Source organism: Hyperolius riggenbachi, chromosome 4 (genome assembly GCF_040937935.1).
Source record: "Hyperolius riggenbachi isolate aHypRig1 chromosome 4, aHypRig1.pri, whole genome shotgun sequence".
NCBI lineage: Eukaryota > Metazoa > Chordata > Amphibia > Anura > Hyperoliidae > Hyperolius > Hyperolius riggenbachi.
In genome coordinates this window covers 156,525,158-156,547,054 of record NC_090649.1, presented here as the reverse complement: position 1 = coordinate 156,547,054, position 21,897 = coordinate 156,525,158, and the positions used below count along the sequence as shown (strand labels likewise).

At 40.5% G+C, this 21,897-nt stretch overlaps 1 protein-coding gene across 2 annotated transcripts in view; it reads right to left on the bottom strand.

Moving 5' to 3' along the window:
• Positions 1-21,897, bottom strand: part of VEPH1 (ventricular zone expressed PH domain containing 1) — a 471,495-nt gene that overhangs the window by 368,381 nt on the left and 81,217 nt on the right. The gene's annotated exons all lie outside the window — the stretch shown is intronic.

The window sequence follows — 21,897 nt, the reverse complement described above, 5'->3', positions numbered from 1 at the left end:
CAGCAATCCTAAGCTTGGGTGTGAGGTCCTTGGTCTCGACACCCTGGAACTGGTCTAAAGTATAACAGAGTAATGACACAGCAATACTAAGCTTGGGTGTGAGGTCCTTGGTCTAAACACCCTGGAACTGGTCTAGAGTATAACAGAGTAATGACACAGCAATCCTAAGCTTGAGTGTGAGGTCCTTGGTCTCGACACCCTGGAACTGGTCTAAAGTATAACAGAGTAATGACACAGCAATCCTAAGCTTGGGTGTGAGGTCCTTGGTCTCAACACCCTGGAACTGGTCTAGAGTATAACAGAGCATAAACAAAGGTAATCTGGCTAAGTGTGAATTCCCAGGTCCTGCTGGTTCTAACACACTGTAAGATCTGACTGAGGTCTGAGTGCTCACACGGAGTATTCGCAATGGCAGACAACCAGCAACTGACAAGCAAGATCTATATATACTTGCAGTGCTGTGCAGCTCCGCCCGAACCACTCAGCCAATGCAGAGTCCAGCTGGGATCAGCTGATCGGCCTGATCAGCTGATTACCCTTCTGCTGGTATAAATGTCCTGTCGCCTAGCACGCGCACGCGTAGCTCTCCATCTGTGTGCACTAGAAGGTCCAGACAAGCCAGACACGTGTTGTTGCGCGGAAACCGCCGGTCTGAACGCAGAGATAGCCGCCCTGTCACTAGACCGCGCGGCGGCATCTCCGCTGTTCATTACAGGTGTACAAATGTTCTCCACATACTTTTACTCTCACCTTCCCCAGGCCAATATATGTAGGGAGGAGCCCCCTGTCCATAACACTTGTCAAGTTTGCTCTGCAAAGTGAGGAAGAGCCCTTCCATTTTAAAAACGACCCCCCCCCCCTATGTTAAGGACCATGTGGGCTGGTACTGTGCAGGGGAAAGAGCCCCAGACTCTGGAGCTCTGAACTGATAAGGAACACCAGCCTGCATGAATGACAGGAGGTTAATAGGATGGGGGCAAATTCATGTATTATTATTTATTTTACTTCGGGAGTAGAAAAAGAAAATACATATTTTTATTATTCTTATAAACAAACACAAGAACAGTGTGGGGTCATTTTTTTTTCAACATTTTCCATGAGAAAATATCAGGGACAATTTTTATAATGCATCCCTACACATAGGGGTGAACAAGCAAAATGTTTAAGTTTGGTCTCATGTCAAAATTGCCCCAGTTTGGTTTAGCGATATTTTTGTGATAGTGGCAGCCAAATTCACTGCAAAAAATATGACTTTTGAGAATTATCCATGTAAACAATCCTAAATTATATCTTAGAAGTGCTGCACAATCAATTTTAGCCCCCAATATCAATCAAAAGATTGGATTTACCAGTGCACTTTGATTTTTCATTGTTTTACTTTAACTTTTGAACGTCTAACTTTGATTTACGATTGTTTTCTATAATCAAATGTGCCAGCTTCACAAAAGTGATTTAAGAGATTCTCATTTACCGATCAGAAGTTCGTTGAAAGTCTTTCAAACGTGTCAGCAAAAACTTTGCTTGTCTCTACCTTCATTAAGTTAATGCATATTTGCAGCCACCTCACTTTGCACTTTCACCAATGAATGATACAGGCAGAGAAGCACTATGTGAATTCCCATACAGCCATCGTGGGATATGCTCGTGTTTAGTGCACAGCAAATGTATGTTTTGTAAATATGCGCTTGCCAGCTTTTCCTGGTCCCACCAGTATCTTTATTTAGAAAATAAACACGTGGGCTCAACCCTCTTGCATCTTATGCGAATCAGCATGCATCTAACATAAACATTTCATAAAACATTGCAACAATGTATCTGTAATTTCATATGAAATCATTCCTTAACAATCTAACAGTGCTTTATTTGATTAAAACATGGAAAATAAAAAAATGTGCAAATTAAATAAGAAATAATAAAAAGAGCTATGTTATAAATGACTGGAAATTTTAGATATCTTTTTTAACATAATTTTTATTTTCAATGCTTTTGAAAAAATTACAACATATATCCATGCAGCATTTTGATCTTTCTCTTTACATATTACATACTTAGTGCAAATGTTCAAATGTTTAATCTTTAACAGAAAATAATAGCATGAATAGTGAGACTAATGACTTTTAGTACAGCTTATAACAAAGATTGAGAACAAAGAATATTCGTATCTGTTTAGTGTTACATGTTAAAAAAATTCCTCTAGAACCAAAGTCTACTTACCTCTATAGCCCCCTCCTTTCCCCTCCCCTCTTGGATCACGGGTTATTAGATTATACTCGGTATTTATTAATATTAAAATATACTTAGAAGGTCCTTACATGTATGTTTATGTTGTCAAATTCGGTTATACTTCAACGCATATACTTCCTATAGTCTATTGACTCTTTATAGTCTATCCATAAGGCCCAAGTTTGATAATATTTATTATATTTGTCCTTACTTGTCAGTACTGTCTCTTCAATCACCTGCACATAGTTAAGTCTCTGAAACCAATCCTTTATATTGGGAATATAGTGAGATCTCCAATGCAGGGGTATCAGTCCTTTTGCAGCATCCAGCATATGGGGAACCACTGATCTCTTATACGATTTATTTTTAGATAAATGCAGAAGAACCACCCATGGATTATCTTCAATCTTTCGACATGTTATCTTTTCTATTATTTGGAGTACATGGTCCCAATAATTCACCAGCTTGGGGCAGTTCCATAGGAGATCTAGTAAAATGCCCCTATTACCACATCCTCTCCAGCAGTTGTCATTTCTTGTTCTGTCTATAACCGCCAATCTATCTGGTGTCATGTACCATCTACACAGGAGTTTATAGTTGCTCTCTTGTGTCCGAGTACTTATTCAGGAAGTATGTATATTATCTAAAAGGGTAGGTATCTGTGTGGTATCAAGGGGAATTCCAATTTCTCTTTCCCATGCTCTCAGAAATAATAATGGGGAACTGCTAATCTGTTCCAGAAGTATCTGGTACAATTTTGAGATTGTATGGTCTATTTTCTCTCGCCTGATAAATAGTCCCACCCACTCGGTCACTTTCTCTCCATCATTAAGGTCTAATAAATGATCCGCACACCATGCTCCAACCTGCCTCAATCTCCAGAAATCGAAAGGAAATTGCCCATAATCTTCTCGAAGTTTTGACAATTTTTTCAATCGACGTTGGAACCATATATGCCCTAGGCACACTTTTTCCCCTCCGCCCCAAGTCCCAAAGAACCCCCTCTCCAAACCTGGTGTAGATAGCGGATAGCCAGTCGTAATCGAATTGTTCAAAGAATCGTATCGTGTAGATTGAGCTTAAGAGTGGTCTCTACTTAGTGGGTATAAATATCTCCAACAATCTACCATGTGCTGAGTTCTCAGTAATTGATTTAATCTCCTTATGGCAGACAATGGCGTTGATGTGACCCCTGTGGATGAGTCTAGAGTCTCATATTATGATGAGTCTAGCTTATCATATTATGGTCTCCTCCCCATATCCTGCATCCCTCTCGAAATCCCTAAAGTTTGGCGAGAACATTTTTAAAAAAGGAGACCTGTTTCTGATTAGGTGAATATACATTAACAATGGTATATTTCTGTCCTGCTACTTCTCCTTTTATCATCACATATCTCCCTAAATCATCTATTAGACTGTCTGTTATTTGAATTAGGCAGTCTTTACTAAGAGCAATGGCCACTCCTTTTGCTCTACGTATTGGTGAAGAGCCAAGGAACCACCTATCGAATTGTCTTGATGGTAAATAAGGAGGAAAGCCTATTTTAAAATGCGTTTCCTGTAGGAGTAAGACTTGTGGCTTTAACCTCCTCATTTCCACCCAGAGTTTTGATCTCTTATTTGGGGAACTTAGACCCCTTACATTATATGTAAGAACCTTCAACATATCACATTTAGTTTCCATCTAATGATTTCAGGACCCATATTAATCTGTTTAACCCGCAATCCCAATAAAGTAACCCCCAACAAAATCTCGTGTCAGTAACTGTACATGAGCATAACGCTCTCAGCATCCCAGTCTTTTGGGAAGACCTACTGGAGGTATATGACCTCATGGTAAAGGAGACTATCTCTCCCATCCCAGAACCTCTTACAAGCCTTAACTTTACATCTAGGTTATAAACCTATGGATATTACAACATTAGAAGTCTTCTAAGCACAACATTAAACTTCTTATGCAGCTACATAAAGAACCCAGGAAGTCTTTATAATTAGAAGCATCTACCAAACCAGCACAGGTGCCCTTATTTATAAGTCAGGATACCCATGTTTGGCCAGTATATGTCAGAGTCTATTCAGGTTGAGTGATATTCATTCAGAACTTAAGCGTCACATGTGTTCCATACCTGTGAAGTTGCGTGGCAGATTACATCTATCAATATACGTAATGATTAGGAAAAACCATTATAACTGCGGTTAGGCATCAGGTCAGCATGGGTGCCTGGACCTTATTTTAGACAGGACACCCATACATGGCCCTATAAATACCTGGACCTACTTAACTGAGGTGAACAGTTTTTGCGTTAGAAATCTCTAGCAGAGGCTACACAGGACAAGTATGTCCTCGCCAAGTCTGGTCTTAAGCATTCAGATAAATGCAATTCCTTCTGTGACCTATCGCTAGTCCACGGTCACCGGCTTTAAGATATGGTATTCATTGTGATCCCTGCTGCGAAGAATTATCAGATCTACCTTTCCTCTTGCGAGGCCCCTGTTTCTGCCATCTCTCTCTCTGCGGCAGTGGTGGCACTTCTGAAGATTCTCTCCAATCCGTAAAGTCCACGTTGGATAGCTCAAGTTTATCTAAGAAGTCTGTTAGATCATCCTTGGTGCGCAGTGTGGCTGTCTTACCAGCCACCGTTGCAGTTAGCGCAAATGGATGTCCCAATTTGTAAATGCCTCCGGCCTTATGGATCTCCTCCAACAGTGGTTTAACCGCCTTTCTCTAGTGCAACGTGCGCTTTGAAATGTCCGGGTAGAAATAAAGTTTGGCCCCATCAAAGTCCAAGTATTTCTTATCTCTCATTTTCTGGAATATTTGTTCCACATCTGTAAATCTCAACATCCTACATATTACTTCTCTAGGTTTCGCAGGATCAACATTTCGCAGCATGAGGGCTCTGTGAACCCTTTCTATGTCTATAGGAGTCTGTGCATTCTAAGACCATATTAAATACATTGGTTATGGTAGGCTTAAGTTCTTCGGTACCTGTTGCCTCCGGAAGGCCTCTAATTCTTATGTTTTGCCTCCTAGCTCTATTCTCCTGATCATCCATTTGGGTGCGTAGCACGTCTAATTCTTTATCTTGCTGCGTCACTTTGTCTCATACAGCCTCCATATAGGAATGGGTGTTGTCCTCATTTTCTTCCAAGTTTAAGACTTTTTGCCCTATATATGAAATGTCTTTATGTAGACCATCAAGCTCCCTTCTGAACGATTTCTCAATCTGGATGGCAAAGTTTTCTAGGTCATTTAGCGTGGCTAAATAGCCTGTATATATTCTCTTATCTCTTTAACGTCTGAGAACAAATCTGTCCCCTTGCTGTTTCTCCTACCGGAATATGGCTGTTCGTCATCTCGTCTCGAGAAGTCACCCACCTCAGAGCTGGGTCCCTCATAGTCCTCCTCCGAATCGGTATGGTATTCCGGCGGTTCTGTGTGCTGGTTGCGGGTCCTTGCTTGTGTATTTTTAGACTGTCGTGTCTCCCCACCTTGTTTCCGCTCAGAGCGCTGCGAGTTCCTATCCGGCGCCGTCTTGGATGAAGAAGCTCCGGTCTCCTTTCTGTTCCCTCTGAAATAGGTACTTATTCTTGGCGTATTTGATGATTTTTCTTCGGAATCTTTGTTCCCCTTCTTAGGCGTCATCTCCTCTTTATGTTAAAACCCATGGGTTATTCTCGGCAACTATGCTGCTGCTTAATTGCTTGGCTCTGGGACGGGAGCAATTTAAAACACGTCTTCACTCTCCCATGTCCGGACACACCCCCAATTTTAGATATCTAATCTAATGAAGGTAGTTTATTGAAAAGCAAGAAAATTGCTAGCGCTATCATTCTTGTTAGGGATTAATGTCAGCCTTATGAAATTAACATGGATGTGCCTCTAGACTGAAGGAGATAGGCGTAAAAATTTGTTGAAGACCCTTCAGCCCAAGTAAATGGAGGTTACGTCAAACTTAGATAGTTACGCTAATGTTTAATGCAATACTGTTACTTAGATGAATATAATGTTATTTAACCAATTAGCAGTTTCAATAGATTTATCTTGTTTGAGATAAGTGCACTGCTTTTGACATCAGATGGCAGAACTCGTTGTGCTGTAAATTCTTGGAATGCTTTGATCTCTCTCTCTTGCAGAAAAGATAGAAACTGAGAGCAGAAGTCTCACGCTGCCCCTAATGACAAATGGTCATAAATACACACTACTGCAGTACTAATTAGCAAGAAAATGTAACAAATAATGTGCTAAAATAAATTGCCCTGGAGCACTTGCACGTTTCTAAATAAATTGGCTGTTAAAGGGTTAACAAGTAGCTGGTTAGATTGTGATTATTTACATCACTGTATGCTATGTAAGGACCAGCAATCATTGTAATTTCATTTTAAAACAAGTGTTATGTAGTAAGTGATACAAGAAAAACAAGTTAGAATTTTGTCTGCATTTTAGGGTTAAGTACTTATTATTTAAGTGCCATGTTATAGTGTCGTATCAAGTAGTGAAAATCAATTCAGTATTTCACTTTACAAGCCAGACCCTTTAATCTGTAATAAAATATACTGGAAATCCCCATGACCTCACTGGGGCTCAGCACAGCTGAATGCTCATGGCATGCATTCATGTCTTGTATTGTATGACTGGAGTCTTAAGATATGCGATATAAGTAAACAATGCATTGCTATAATTCCTAATTACATAAAACCTAAAGCTCTAAGTAATCTGTGAATCTCAAACTATGTAAACATTTGGCACTGAAACACTTTTGCGATATCATTTCTGCCCAAATGCTTACATGACTTGTGAACTGTGTGCAACAGGGAAATGCAGCAGGCATCATAGGTTTCAGTTGTCCTGCAATACCACATCCTACCAGCAGTCAGCATTACAAGTAAGATCTCCAGCTGGGGCTCTCTGTCTGTGACAGAATAAAGAAAAACACTCCGAAAGAAGACAAATTATCCTCCCCAATATGTGTTTATTTATGTAAACAAAACAAATATAATGTGGTGGTTTTCAAATGTGCGGCTCAGTGATGAAAAATAACAGTTCGCTCCAGCAGTCACGAATTCAGCAGCACATGGTTGACATCTGTGTTTTTGCTACAATTGCTGAATGCTTAGTACAATGAAGTGAGTGATATAGAACAGGCCATATAAAAGAGTCTTGCCTATTTAACTGGTTCCGGACCGATGAAGTTGAAATCTACGTCCTGCTTGTGGCTCTGCGGATCTGACAGAATGTAGATTTCAACAATGGTCGCCGTGCATTCCAGCCACTCACGCTAATCACGCCGCTGTCTCCCCGCCGCAGGTCACTCACCCACCCTGCCGTTTATATGACAGCAGAGCTGTGTGAGCCGGTCAGGAGACGATTTCATTGGCTCCTGACCCTGTCAATCCCATTGGCTTACATTGCTGGACAGCGTCAGGAGCAAATGAAAACGGCTCCTGACCTGCTTACACAGCTTTGCCGTCACAGAGAGGGACCTTCGGCGGGGACAGAGTGGCTTGACCAGCTGGAGCGGCGGATTATTGCGGCGAATCGTCGGTAAGCGCCGTTTTACTGTACCAGCAGTAACTGGTCCTTAAAGGGACAGAGACTGCTGGTATGGAAGTAGTTAACATCATTGAATACAACATATAAAAATAACAGTAAAAGTTCTCAGGAAAGCAGCCCTGGCGGGTCTCTGCATGTAGACAAGTTTTGCCAGTGCCTCCCCCCCCCCCTTTATATTCCTGCCTCTTCACTGATTCAGAGGCTAAAATGCAACTTCAGGGTATGGCATACCTGCCCTATTACTACACACAGACTGATGGGGCTCAATGGGAAGGATTTTGGAGCACAAGTCAGGTACCTCGGTAAGGCTGACCTATCATTACTTTTATTTTCTCTGATCACTAATACCCCAAAGAATGTCACTAGCCTGAATGCTACTATATTGTTTGGTAACTACAGGGGTTGTATGACTTTGTTTATTTAGAAAAATGGGAGGGGCACTAACACTAAAGGGCTACTATCACAAAAATTATATAATAATTATATGTACATACATATAAAATGTACATTTGTTCTTCAGTAAAATACACTATAGATTACATTTTACCTCGCCCACTGTCATTTACAGTAGGTAGTAAAAATCTGACAAGACATACAGGTTTTGGACAAGTCCATCACCACATAAGGAATTCTTAGTATTTCTTTTATTCTTTACAAAAGCACTCCATGTAAATGTCCTATACAAAGATAGCCAGCAAGCCTGTCTATCTGCATGCACAACTGTTCTGACAGTTTCATTGTGCCATTGCCATTTATTATCGGAGCTTCCTCCAGCTTCCTGTAGCCTGCGAGGTCCCCAGTCATCCTATTTGTCCATTCCGTGGTCCCACTGTTGGCTCCTGTAATCTGGCGACTTTGGCTGAAGTTGGTCACTGTAAATGTCCTGAGCACGCGTTTCAGTCTTTAGAGAACTGCACATGTGCAGGATGCTTACGGCGACCAGCATGATGACGTGCCAGGTGCTCCGGATTACCAGAGCCAACATCTGAACCATGGAAGGGATGAAGAGGATGCCGGGGGACCTTGCGGGCTACAGGGGAGAGGCAGCCCCAGGTGAGTCCAGATTTCCTTTTTGTTGCACTGCTCAGGGTCCCTTTAAATCGTGTTTATGAAAATAAATAATTTCCCATTAGGAGATGGATTAGTTCAAAACCTGTCAGCTTCTTATCATGTATTGTTTTTTTCAGTATCTTTTTATTGAATTTTTTTCCCCTCAGAACAAAAAGTTTGATTATATTCACCTTAACAATATCAACGTTACATTTTACTGTATAAACTTAAAGTACAATCCCCTCTTCCCTCACTCCCCCTCAATTTTCCCTCCAATCCTTCTGTGCTGGGAAGACTCCAATAGTGTTTAGAATCTACAGTAACCTATTAACTTAGCAACCATCAACCCAAATCCACCACTTGTCATCATTACCCCTGTAAAGGACCCAATGTGCTCACCTGCTGCTCCATAGCATACAAACTGGTGAGTACAAAGTTCCCCACGATTAACCTAATCTCTTCCTTGGTGAATCTCCAGAGAATATTCCACATGTTGACAGATGTATCGGACCTTTCCTCTTTCGATTGTAAGGTATAAAGTAGTTCCAGTTTAAACAGAGTTCCCAACTATTCTTCAGGGGAATTGATGGATGGGGGCCCAAACTTAAGCCAATAACTAAAAATAACACTTTTTGCTGTTAAAATAATATGGTAAAGGGTAGACAATTGATTCTTCTCATACCCATCCTACTTCAATAAACAGAAATATGTATGTTTCCTTATTTGTTTTCCACATAATAAAGTATTGCAAGTAACAGCAACTTAGGCAAAAAGTAATTAATAGCGAATTTAACTTTAGGACAAAAGTACATAATATATATACTCATTGCACCGTAAAGAGACTCTGTAACAATTAGCAATTCTGTAGCAATTTTCAGTCTTATCTCTCCTATCCTACAAGTTCCTATACCTGTTCTAATGTGGCCTGGATTACTGCAGCCTTTTCTAGTTGCACTGTCTCTCTAATATATCTTATCTTCTTTTCTTTGTCAAGCTTTGTTGACCCAGAGAGGAAGGCGCTGCCTCTGCTGTGATTTGTGCTGGACAAATTATGCACATCCCCTCTAGGCTCACTCCTGTGTGCTTTGTTTATTTCTCACTCACAGAAAGGTCCCTGCTCTCAGTCTCAGCTGTGTCTGTGAGGCTGTAGGAGCAGGTAGCTGCCTGTTACATGCTGCTAATTTGTTACCCAGACACAAGTGCAGAGCCCAGACACCTGGCTCAGAAGAAACAGCTGTGTTTATAAAGGAGTCTGAGGATTCTTGTCATGCTTCAGTGGCACAGAACCGCAGAGGCAGAAAGTAAAACTTTTTCTAAACTTGCACATAACATCTGAAGGCTGTATTTACTGTGTAATAATAAAAACTTGTCATGCAAACATAAGGCAGTATACATCCTGTTTCTTTTCAGTATACTTCCTGTTTTGACGGCCATCTTTAATGTTTACAAAACAGTTTACAAAACTGTTATTTTATCACCAATATTGTGGTGGAGAGCGACGAAAATGTCACAGAGGGGCTAGGAGATGTCCCGAACAGGCTGATATGTTTATTCATATAATATTTCTTCAATACAGAGTCTCTGAAATGTTTTAGATTTTTAGCAATAGTGGTCTTTCAATGGGGGTTAACCCAGTAGGACATGGGTCCCTGAAATCTCTGCAACATGATATTGCAAAACTTGTTATTTGGACCATGTCCTTGAAAAGTTCTACTGATGCCATGAAATACTTGAGGTAACAGCTACAACTCTACAGTTGCTTAAATGGTCATTTACATGGGCAGACTTTATTAAGTTAATACATCTGGACAAAGATAAACATAACATTCCAACAGTAAGAACTGTAGCATTGTAATGACAAATATTTCAGAATAATTTGACCTTGCATATGCTTGTCATTAAACACAAAAGTCCATGGAGTTTGATTGAAAAGAGAAATTCTTGTCTTGGTCCTTGTGGTCTAAAGGTAACACTACGAGTACCGGTAATATTTCACGTGCGTATGTACGTATATATTTTTCAAACTACAGAGATCGTGCTAGTTATTACATCTGGCTTCCTAGAACTTGGTTATATAAATATGTTTGCTGCAAGAATAAGCAGAATCCTGATGGTTACAAAAGGTTCTTCTTTCAGAAATAAAGGTCTGCTCCACTATACTGCTTTTGAAACCACAAATAAAACATATAGTAATTGCAAACCAAATCACTCTGTACCTCCCATTTGGGTAAAATAAGGGATGTTTTTTACGAGAAGCTTTAGAAATGATGAAGTTAATCAAGTGGCAAATTCATTAACTTCCCTGTTACAGAGACATCGTTTATTTGTGTTCCAAACCTGATACCCCTGAAAGCTGATTTTTAACATAAAGATTGACAGTTAATCTTATACAAAGCAGAACAGAGGAAGCATTTAGCACACCGTGGAGTATACCTTTTTTTCCATTCTCAAATTTGACTATCTATGCCACACAAAGGAACCAAAATTCTACTTTAACATGATCTTTTAGGACATTGGCCTCAATTCACAAAGCAGTTTAGACTAATCTACCGAATGTTTGGTAATATACTGCATTCCGTGGTGTGAAAGTTCAATTCACGTAGAATTACCGAATGTTTTACCAAATGTTTTAGACTTGGTCTAAAAATGTTTGGTAATTCTGACATGAACTTTGAATTCACAAAAGTGAAAGTAAGCATGTTCAGTGGGTAATACAACCAGTAAGGAAGGAACATTTTTGAAAGGTGGATGGTGCACATCAATAATACACAAAAGCCTATTTTACTGAAGAAGTATACAAATTTTATTTATCAAAAGAGTGAATATTATAAAAATGTTCAGTGGGTATTTCCCAACAAAGGCCTCAATTCATAAAGCATTACCGCATGCGGTAATGCTGAAAACAGCAGACTTTCCCGAGCACTTAGCAAAGTGCCAATTCATAAAGGCTGTTACCGCATGAAAAACTGAAATTACTGAGCAGTGAGGTAAATCACCGACTTGGCTGTAATTACATCCAACACATGTCAGTAAGTTGTCAGCAAATGTCAATTCATAAAGCCTTCAACAAGCGGTAAGTCAGACGATAATTACCAACACCTCTGGTGAGGTCTTAACAGTGTAGTCTCTGTGAGTCTGTGCAGGGAACCAAACTCTCTGTGAGTCTGTGCAGGGAACCGAAGTCTATGTGAGTCTGTGCAGGGAACCAAACTCTCTGTGAGTCTGTGCAGGGAACCGAAGTCTATGTGAGTCTGTGCAGGGAACCAAAGTCTCTGTGAGTCTGTGCAGGGAACCAAAGTCTCTGTGAGTCTGTGCAGGGAACCAAAGTCTCTGTGAGTCTGTGCAGGGAACCAAAGTCTCTGTGAGTCTGTGCAGGGAACCAAAGTCTCTGTGAGTCTGTGCAGGAAACCAATTACAGCTTGTAACAAAAGAGAGATATTGCCACACTTCCGCTCAATGGGCTGTGGTAATTTACCAAACTTCAAAGGCAGCTGTGAAAATCTTTATGAATTAGCACACAAAGGTCTAAAATACCAAAAGCGGTATTTTCCCTTCCACATTTCTTTTTACCAAAAAGCCTCTTATGAATTGAGGCCAAAGAGCAGACCAGCTGGTCCCTGTCAGGAAGTTATATCTGTCAGGGAAAATAAGCCATTATGAAATAGAATTTATTTCATACTACATGAAGTGCAACACAAATAGTAAACTTTACAACCATAAAACATTTTTTTCAAAAACCCACATAAGAAAAAATAAAATAAAATTTAGTTTAGGTTGAAGTGACATCCAGAGAATTACTGTACGAGTGCATTCGGGCGAATTCCATGTGAATTGGTATTTACCGAGTACTTTAGACCAGAGTCCTCAAGGCCCACCAACAGTACAGGTTTTGCAGAAAACCACACACAATCACAGGTGGGGTAATTAGTGTCTCAGCAGAGCTGATTAACTACCTCTGTGGATTTCCACAAAACATGCACTGTTGGTGGGCCTTGAGGACAGGGTTGGGGAACAAGTTTGGACTACCTTACTGAATGGTTACCGAACAATTTTAGACCTATTTTACCGAATGTCACCCGCATTTGTAAAATCTTTAGTGAATTTAAAAATAAGAACAGAAATACTTCGATATTTTACCAAACAGTTTTGATTTACCGAACGGTCCTTAGCTTTTGAGGTGTTTTAGTACAACGTAGACTTCTCTACAAAAACCTGCATTTTTATTTAGTTATGATGGGGTTTTGCTATGTAGTAATTTGAAGTTCACAGAGCACTTAGTGGATTTATAATTAATTTTCTTTTATTTGTGCAACACAGTTTCCCATTTCATATACTCCGCAAAACAACAAACTTGAACTTAGAGTGTTGCCATTTTGCCATACCCACTTTTATTTATTATTATTCATATTTATATATGGGCAACATATTACACAGCACTGTATGGGTTAAGTTTACATTTTATTATCACTTGAACTGGAAGCTAGGGTTGGCATTTACAAAAAAAAAAAAAAAAGAAGAAGTACACACACATACACACACACACACACACACGCGCACAACAAAAGATGTCCTGGCCCGTCTTTTTACACAATGATAAATTGCTTCTCTCAGGCATAGTCCATCCATTCATTTATCTTTAAGCAAATGTTTATGTAAGGCATACATTATCTGAATCTTGGAAGTAATGGACATGCTTACCACAGTGTGTTTTCACTGCTATTTCTTTCTCGTAATGGGTTTCTGCTGCCCATTGTTTCATGTTTTTTTCCTTTGTTTTTGTTTTTTTACCATGTAGGGGAGCTGCCATTTTGCTGGTTATATCACCACAATGTACAGAATAGGGAACATTCATGCAATTTCAGTCTGAAGTGTCATTGTGTCATCTCATCTCACCCAGGATGGGTATAATATGTTTCCAATCTCTGCTCCAAGGCTTAAAACATAGCTTTGCTTTATAAAAACCTATGGATTGTTTTTGGCAATTTGCAGATCGCAGTCTGCCCACTGATGACAGCCATTTGATGGAAAAATACAGGATGGCGAATCCACGTCATCTGAGGCATACTGCGCCTGCGGAGTAGTTTTGCGCAGGCGCAGTACACGCCAGATGACTTGGATGCACGGCCACGAATGCCCATGCAGGTGCAGAAGACCCAACCTGCTGGCGGGATCGCGATCATTACAGGTGGCCAGCGGGACAATGCGGAGGACCAGGGCTGCAGCGAGGGACTGGGATGGCTGCGACAGGCTGGAAGAAGCCCCAGGTGAGTAAAAAATAGATTTGTAAGTTCACATCAGAAGTTATCGAAAGTCCTTTAAAGACAAGCAGTGTCAACTTATATTCAGTAAAATCCTCACTGAGATCAGATCTTCACTACTTGCATTCAGCCATGCATACAGTTATTTGCAAGGTTCTGTTAAAGCTAGACAAAACAACAACCATACAATAAAAAATAAGCCAATACAGTATGGCATAACAGAAACTGAGCATATAATGATAAATACAAAATAAAATATAGACTTCAGTGAAACTTGCATGTGAAAACCATCAATGGCTAAGTAGGTATAGGCAACTGCTACAATATAAACATTACATTTTTTTCTTACAGATCAAGTTTGCCCCTGACCCCTTCACCTTTCATGTCACCCAATTAGTGCTCTAACGTCACTAACAGATTCAATGTCTAATAAGCAAGTTCATGAACCCAGATTACTTCCCTTTTACTTTACGTTAGCACAGCCTGCACATCTGACGCGCTCATCATTTTGTCTCAGTCTCACTGAAGATAATCTCTCACTGAGAATTTCATCATGTTAAATTACTTCTGGACAGATGTGCCATAGGCTTGGTTTAAATCCGATCCTTTAACAGGCAGTTTTCAAACACCATTGATTAGCAAAGTGATAAGATGGTAATTTTCACAAAATCAATTCTGCCTTAAAATCTGTTTTCATTTAAGTTTAATCCAAACAAAATGTGTTTCATTTTGATTTTTTCTGTCAACCTTGTACACTTTCTTCCTCTGCAGGGATATTATTAGCACAATAGCACAAAGGGCCATTTCACACAGGCAAGCTTTGACTGGACTTCAATACATCTTTCTGGTTTTACCAGTAATAGCTTCTTTTCCATTGGTGGCTGAACTGGTTATTTGTCGGAAAGTTCAGCCTCCTGGTTGCCAGCCACAATCACCATTTGGCTGCATGCAGCATTTGGTAACAAAGCGTGTCATGTTTCACATGTGGGATGTGTTACCTGATGGTAAACAACACCTTATGGTGCACCTGAGGTCGGCAACTCCATGGTGGGGGGGGGGGCGCCTGTCGACCGCCCATGCCAGGGCTAGCAAGCAGCTGGCCAGTGAACAGGAGCAACTGACAGGCATTAAATTCACGGCCTTCAGCTGCCTGTGAAAAAGAGGCCTTAGGATAAGGCATGTAGTAATGGGTGAGTGTTAAGGATTTTTGTACCAGTAGGCTCGTATGTTGTAGACCACAGTCTGGCTAGAAGTCCAGCTGTGGATAGAATGTATTGCTACTTTCATGCAACTTTAATTCTTGGAGAAGCAAAGTAGCACTGGCACTTAAAATAAAGGTATGCAGTTCAGGCTTGCTCAAGGTTATCACTCCTGTAGGGATGAGTGAGTGAAATGTACAAGTACGGTCTCACAGGAAATTGGTCCTGAACATTTTTACTGTATTTTATGTGGCCACCTTTAGCGAGATTCTCCTGATATTGGCAGCCAAGTTCACCATGTGAAGTTCACCATTTATGTCATGTAATGTGTTGCTTTATAAACATATACTGTACATGTAATTTCTAGTTTTAAGAATCAGATTTTATTCACCCAGTACAGAGTATCACACAAGGAATTGTTGTTGGCACAGATAGCACAGCAGGCCTTTTATGGGCAAACACACACATGGGTACACATATGCAAAAGGGATGGGGAGGCCCATATTATCCAAGATGATATTGCAGTTTACAATACAAAGTGTAGGTAGAAAAAAACAAAGTCTTGTGATAGTAATACCTTTTACAAAGTGTAGGTAGAAAAAAAACAAAGTCTTGTAAAAGTAATGCCTAGGCATCATATGGGTTCATAATTTATTTGGCTAACACGGTACAGAAACATTTTTACTACAGTACAAAGTATAAATTGCTAAATACAGTATACCTACAATACACATACAATGCACATAATACAAGAGGGGGTTGCTGAAATGGGTGGGTGCAGGGCCTGTGTTGAGGACCAGGACAGCTTGGGGGAAGAAGGAGTTCCTGTGTCTGGAGGTTCTGGTGGAGGTAGTTCTGAAGCGATGACCCAATGGGAGTATGCACATCAACATGCCACCAAAACCTTCCGGTAACTCTAACCTTAAACCTAACAGAGTTCTGTGTACTATATTGCATAGCAAAAATTCACATTTTTATTTAATTTTTAACACTTCTTGAATGGTGAACTTTGCAGAACATGGCTCAAACTATGGAAGCAATGCAAAATCTCTGGAGTCTTTTTAATGGCAGTTTTGCAAAAGTGATTTTCGAGATTTTCATGGACTGATTGGAAGTTTGATGAAAATTCACGCCCTAGTCTATTTGTCTTCAACAAACTGTTTTCAGACTCTCTTGTGCAGCATCTTTATAAGAGACTTCCTTCTGGGATGACAGCCATGCAGACCAATTTGATGCAACATGCGGCATATGGTCTGAGCACTGACCCACTTCCCTCACTGCTTCAACCTTTGCAGCAATGCTGGGAGCACTCATACATCTATTTGCAAATGAAAACCTTTGTATATGATGCTGAACAATGTGCACTTAACTTCTTTAGTCAAGGCCTGTTTTGAGTGAAACCTGTCCTGTTAAACAGCTGTATGGTCTTGGCCACTGTGCTGCAGCTCAGTTTTGACAAACTTCTTATAATCTAGAGTTCTCTGCCATGAGGTGCCATGGTGAGCTTTCAGTGAACAGCATAAGAGAGTGTGTGAGCGATAACTCCTGCTCCTCACACCTGAGGCCTTGTAACACAATTGGGAAGAATTTTGACCTTCTTCACGTATGGTTGTACTCGCTTTTGTTGCCAGTGGTCTAGACTTTAATGATTGTGTGCTAAACAAGATGCACACTGACTACTTTACATTGTATCAAAGTGTTGCACCTTCAGTGTTGTCCCATGAAAAGATATACAATATTTACATAATTGTGCGAGGTGTACTCACTTTTGTAAGATAGAGTACATTTAGCATTTGTAACAATTCTGATTGATTAGTTACATATGGAGTGCATTTACATATTTAGCTTTCTAGTGGTTTTGAGTTCCATCCAAGGAATGAGATGCACGCCTTTGCTAAATTGTGTCAACCAGAAAGATCATATCCAGCAATAACTCCTTGAAAGCAATTTTAGGAATTTGGTAGCAAACATATCTTGACTGACGAGACATTTTGGAACTTAAAGCCTAATCAAATTAAAAACTTAGGCGTTTATTATGCGTTTTACAAATGTTGTTTCATGCCAAATTTTGAGATATGAATTGGTGTGACATTCTTAGGGATGGATTTCCAATTATGCAATTTTTAAGGTTTAGGTGGTTTAGTGTAGCAATTTTCAAGCTATGCTGTATATCTTAATTTAATTTATACTGTATATTTTAAAGATGATTTTGGAAGCACATCCCCGGGCCCGGCAGATGATTTATGGTAGTCGAGAGTGTGGTTCTTGGGCCACAAGCTCTATTTACATGGGCCAGTGGTAATATGGGTTAAGGGTTACCCATTCGGCATGGCCGGAATATGTAATAATTTTAAAACGTCTGCGGGAGACGCCATGATGCTGGAGCCCGCTGGTGAGATGTGAGGTGTAGCCGCGAGATTACCGCCGTCAGTCAGGAAATAATTTGCATAAGAAAGGAGCTATAGCGTCACCACTCCAGGCCAATGGCATGCCCCTGATGAGTCGTATGACGAAACCGGTAGGGCGGGGCCTCAGGCACAGTGTGTGGAGACGCTAAGCAGCAAGGCGGCGGTGAGGACGTCCATGTTTTTATATGCGCATTGATTTTGATGTAAATGTGAGTGCACTACTGTATTGCTTTTAACCAATTAAAACAGAGTTATGCTATGTTAGCCATGTCTCTTGAGTTTAAGGTTCTACAACACTCTGAGCATCTTAAGACATGAGAAAGCGATCATAGCTGGTCAGCATAGGATCAGCCAGCATATCTGGTGAGCGAGCAATCTACTTATATCATTTTATCACGGAGGTGTGGACACATATGGAATACACGTGTGGAGCACTAGTGGTGCAGGGGTGATCAGGTTAAACTGGATCACGCTATGTTATTCTTGTGTTTCTGAGCGTTACCTAGGAAGAAGCAGATTGGACTATGAAGAGGTTATTTCTGACTGTGCCTGTTTGCTGATCTGTGAATTAATCAGCCATTCCTGCTGGTAAGGGTATTTTTGTCAAGTTATTGAGAAGACCCCCTTTTTGATTTAGCAGCGGATTGTCTGGGTTTCTACGGTTGCTACTATTCTGCCTAGGTTCTCTGGAGGACTATTTAAAGCATATGTATATATGTACTTTTCATTTACAGGTGAACTATTAATGGCAACCCTGCCCCTCTGAATGACATATTGTCTCAAGGTTCTCTTAAGGGAATTATCAAGTTCAGTTGTATATATGTTTTGTTCCCACAGGTGGACTTTATATTGATTGCAGCACATTTTAATTGTTGTACACTAATAATAATATTATAGGGGTTGATATTTATCTGATTCCGGTACCTTCACCGGACGCATGCTAGATCTGTGTGAGCAATTAAGCAGTGTATGTGTATGTGGTGTAGAGCGCTTCACCTTATTACATTTATATCTACTAGGGTGGTAATACCCCCCATGGTGCAGTGACCCTCCACAACACTCAATATTCTCCAATTCTGTTTTAAGTAGAGGTACACTTGAGGAGCGCCAAAGCCACCTTTTGTATTTTGTATTTTGTAAATTAAAAACTTTCTGTAAGATTTTAGATATCAAGAGATGATGACAAATAAATACATTAGGTTTCTATTTCAGTCACGGTCCACAGTGAATGAGGGTTTTTACTCACTTTCTATTGCACTCATGGGTGTCACTAAGGACAATAAGTCATGAAAAATCTCTTCTACAAGATCCTGACAAACATAAAAACACAATCTTCTATGTAAAGATTAGGACACCTTGCAGGTAGCAATACTGAACCCTGTCAGTATACAGACCAGTAGGAAAAGCCTTTGGCAAATTCAGAGATGCGTTCTCAAGGTTCCTCCTATGGCCTCAATAGAAATATATAGGGAGCTCCAGCATAAAGCATCTTTGAAAATACTGCCATTGGTCTTACGAATGGGAATACTCCCCAGGGATTATGGTCATTGGTGCAATCAAGGGACCAATGGGGAGCTCTTGTCGGTGATTTAATGATGTTTTGCTGGGGCTCCCTATTCTGCATTGTAGCTTATTGTAGCAATGCAGCTGCGTCAGCAATGGTGCCAGTGGGTGTCAGCTATGTTGGCAAAGGTGCATTGTTACGGGAAGGGTCTATAAAGCTGTGGTTTTAGGAAAGGATTAGGAAAGGGTTGGGGAAAGGGGGGTTTCTACATTAGGTTTATTTTCTCAAATTTTTTAGTTGTACAAAAAATTCTAACAGATAAAAAAAATTGGGCAAAAAGCATTATTCTGAGATTAGCAATGTCTCTTACTACCTGGATATTTCAGTAAGGTTTCTGATAAGTTTCAGACTCATCCACCCTCATTTTTTACATTCCACAATGACTCTCAGAGGTTTGGTGCAGGATATTACTGATAATCACTATATTGTTAATATCTGCACAAACTTCTGTCACCTGTTTTCACACCAACCTTCCTGTTTTCAACTTCAAACATCCCACCTCCGCACTCCTAAAACTAAGCTACCATTCTACATTTCTAACACTGAGCAACCCCCCCCCCCCCCTCACAATGTCGGTTTGACTACACTGTCTACAATGTTCCTGCCCTCGACACTTTTCATTGCCTAGCACCCATGGTATTGCCATAGCGCCCTCACCAGATGTAAGCACCCGCCACTCTTATAGCTGCTTTATGAGTTTGGCTATCATGTAGCCAAACTCATTCCCCGTCACGGCTATCTCTTGGTATTGCTGTAACGCCAGTGCCAAATATAAACACCCAGTGCTCCCATAGCTGCAAATTAGCATTACAGTCTATGAAGGAGCCAATCTAAGAGAGGCACTCATGCCCCAAAACTCCCTACTTCACTTTCTTGCACTGCTACAGAAGATAATATTCACCAGGCAGTCCAGTGTTAATTGAATCAAGCAATATTATATCAGATCACAGTGAGTGCGTAAAATAGTGGTTTTGCAATAGAAGCTCCTGAAAGTGATAACTTTTTGTTCAAGTTATATTAGAAAAAAAATTATCTTATAAAAAAATCACTGCAGATTTTGCATGCTTCAACGTTTTTCACTAACCACTATGATCTGAAATGACACAGGTGATGGTCACAATCTTTTGACAACTGATAGGAGATGTTTTTTAAAATAATCCTATTAGGGTTTGCTAGATAACACAGGTTCTCTACTGCTTTCCAGCCTTAGGGCTCATACTCATGCCCAACTGATGTCGCCCTTCAGGGATCAGGAGCTGATCTCCTTGGGCGACATTGATGGGCTGCACACACACATGTCAGCTGTGTAGCGGACGACGCATTGTGTTGCTATGCAGGGGGCGTCAGACGGACATCGAGTGGCGCATGCGTGACATCACGTGGCGTGCAGGGGAGCGGCACAAACAATGAGATGGGCAGTGGGTTCAGCGTTGCTGGAGTTGAATAAATCCATATGGCAGATTGCTCCTGGGTTGGGCATCGGGGGGGTTGCCACCTGCTGTACACTCACCTGACTGTCAGCTGAAGCGGCCGTTATTAGCCACTTCAGCTGACTTAAGTCAGGCGTGTGTACGAGGCTTTAGAACATCAGGGGCAGTTTGTACATATCAGAGACAAAGACATGGGGCTTGATTCACAAAGCCGTGCTAACGTATAACATGACCGTGCTATGCTTTTAGCACGCAGTGTGACCCCCGCGTGAAGGTTGTGCGTGTAAGGATTTACATATGCGTGCAAACTAAGGTGTTCGTGCGTTAATATGTGCACTTTGCCACGTTACCATGCACACGTAAATCTTCACGCGCGTAAACCTTCACGTGCATCACATTGCATGCTAAACGCATAGCACAACTAGCACGGCTTTGTGAATCAAGCCCATAGAGCAAAAAACTAAAAAGTTAGAATAGCTGCTATCAATATCCCAGGCAGATCTATTCTCAGAAACGTTTGACTGATTCTCTGTAGTACTGTATTTTCATACTACAACAATCTAAAGGATAACTAAAAACTGTATGTGCTAGTGGCCGTGTCACATGTACTGTGCAAAACATATTTCTGTAGTCTTATTATTATCCATATAAAAGCACCAATGTATTGTGCTGTTCTCTACAATAAACAGGAAGAGCATGTTACAGACTTACATATATAAGTACAATCTATCACACAGGAGAAGAAAAGGACCCCAACCAATTCATCCATCCATAAGTTCTGTATTCCAACATCCCTGGTATTAATTATCTTTAAACAGAAGTTATGGTACACATGTAAATTAAATTATATGTTACTGAAACATTTACACAAACTTTAATGCACGAGATTCTAGTGTTTCCTTAACGACTACAAAAAGACAACAAATACGCCAGCATTGAGCAACATGCATTAAGCAGAAGCGTTTGCAGCAAGAGGAAATTGTAAAGCACATATGGAGTGGAAAAAAAAATCCCTGATGTTTTCTATTCACAATTCCCCAATGATTTATAGTACCCCATGCAAGTTTTCCCCATTCTTTCACTGCATGGCTGAATCCACCCACCACATGGGCCATTAAGGAGAGCTTGTGTAACTGCCCTACCTCCACTGATAACACCCCTTTGCATGACTCTTATTACATTACATCATATTTCTCACAAGACTGCTAGTG